Here is a 2,066-nt window from a genome sequence, read left to right as displayed (position 1 = left end):
GGAAGGACCGAATTCTGAAGATGAAAAGTTCGGAAGGTCACACGGTAAATAAAAAAAACTTTGAGGACTTAAGTGCAATTTACAATATTTGAAGTTAAAATGGATATTTACTAACCAAGGAAGGTAAATTATGAGGAGTATGAGATATACATGTAAAAGTTACTATTACATGCAAACTATAGTGTGCCAAAAAGGAGAACTTAGTGGGGAACATGTGGGACCCCTACAATGTAAAGAACAAGGGAAAGATAAATTTAAATATTTTTTGCATATAATTTGATTGGTGCATTTGGTGGTCAAATAAGGAAAGTGAAATGTGGGTTCATGAGACTTGATTGGTTGGATAAATGGCCAAATAAAATATAAAGGAAAGTTGTGCATGAAATGTAATTGGAAGAAATAGGTGGCAAAGGAAATAAAAATAAAAGTAAGAAAATGAAGTGGCAAATGGAAGGCAATTAAGATAGATTTTGGACCAATGAGCAAAAGAGATAATGTGTGCATGAAATGTGAGTGGAGAGTGAGTTGGTCCAATGAGAATAAGGAACAAATAAAGGAATGAAAAGAAAAAAAATAGAATAAAGAAACCAAGAGAAATAAAAGTGAAAAAGATATAGAAAATGGGTGTGACGGGTGGACAACTTTTCAAGGCTTTTGCCTTGTGCTTTTGTCACAAAGAGGGAGAAGAAAACATGCCAAAAAGGCATGAAGCTTTGGGCAATCTGCCCATAGAGAAAATAAAGAGAAAAAGGAAAGAAAACAACATGAAAAGCAAATGACCTTGGGCAATCCGCCCATAGAGAACAAAATGGAGAAACCAAAGGCATTTTCAAGTCTTTTGCCTTGAGAGATCCGTCACTACCAAGAAGAAAGAGAAAGGAGAAGAAAAAAGGAAGCGAAAGGAAGAAAGGAAGGAGAGAAAGGGAGAAAGGAAGAAGAAGAAAAGGAAAAGGAGGGTTCGGCTTAGTGAACCCGAGGCAAGGTAATTGATGGGATCTTCATTTTTCATGACATGCATGCATTGTAAATCAATTTTAAAGTGTGCTTTGGTTTGTGGTAGCAAGAACCCAGATGGATTCAAAGGACCCGAGGCATGCATGCAAGTAGATCTTAGAGTTCATGGTGATATTGGATGCTATTGTGAGGTGAGTAGGGGGTGCCAATTTTAAAATCTCCGCACTATATAAATTGATTGATTTACGTTAGTAAACGTCGATGGTTTTCTTAAGTGCGTTGTGGATAGCATGAGTTGTTAACCTTGATAGGTAGTTTTAAAACAGATTTACAATGATTTGTATATTGCTATTGTGGAAAGCATTAGCTGGTAAAAACCATAGGAAGTTTGTGGATGTAAGTGTTTCCAAATTGATTTGGATATACCGATAGATAAGCTATACACGTAAAGAGTTTTAGAAATTGGGAAACAAGCCTTTCACGATGTTTGCATCAAAATCTGTTCCTTGTATTTTTATGTGATATGCATAGCTAATGCATTCGTTAAATGATTTTGAATGCAAGTTTGGAGCTTCGGTTTTAGCCAGATTTGTACATAAATATTTACACCATGCCTTTTAACACGAAAGGTTAATTGGAAAAGTTGTTGAACTTTGTTTTTAAATGATTTAAAGGAAAAGTCTTGGACAACCTTTGAATTGGTGTTTAAAATGATTTTGACAAACCGAGAGCATTGAGAGTAGGTCGGTTGTCACTTCAGTTAAGTGTGATCCTTGTGCACAAGTGAGCTCTAGCTAGAAAACCTCTAGGTCATCGACGGGCTACTAGACGTGGCTGGGGTCATAGTCTATGATTTATGTGGCAAGGCCATGGGTTGTTATATATGGCTAGGCCACCAGTGATATTCGCGGTTGGGACCGTTTGATTCTCCGATGTTGGCCAACATCGTTGAGACTGCCATGGTTGTGGGGATCTGATGGAGTAGAGCTCTCAGATGTTATTACGTGGAAATGGGTCCATGGGTGATTATGATGCTTACCTACTAGAGACCCTTGTCAGCTTTCGATGCATACTTTTTTGCATGGTGGAGAGTTAAGATTTCTTTGCAACTC

The 2,066-nt window shown here is 37.4% G+C and overlaps 1 long non-coding RNA gene across 1 annotated transcript in view; it reads left to right on the top strand.

Annotated features, from left to right (window-relative positions):
• Positions 1–702: 702 nt before the first annotated feature.
• The window catches only part of LOC110420804 (uncharacterized), a 2,102-nt gene continuing 738 nt past the window's right edge, over positions 703–2,066 (top strand). Inside the window, exons 1-2 of the long non-coding RNA XR_002445577.2 lie at positions 703–982; positions 1,065–1,145. This is a non-coding gene — a long non-coding RNA (uncharacterized LOC110420804). The remainder of the gene's footprint in view (positions 983–1,064; positions 1,146–2,066) is intronic.

Source organism: Theobroma umbraticum, unplaced genomic scaffold (genome assembly GCF_002168275.2).
Source record: "Theobroma umbraticum cultivar Fairchild unplaced genomic scaffold, ASM216827v3 scaffold_86.0, whole genome shotgun sequence".
Lineage (NCBI taxonomy): Eukaryota > Viridiplantae > Streptophyta > Magnoliopsida > Malvales > Malvaceae > Theobroma > Theobroma umbraticum.
Note: the sequence above shows the minus strand (reverse complement) of the source record. Positions and strands in the feature narration are given on the sequence as shown.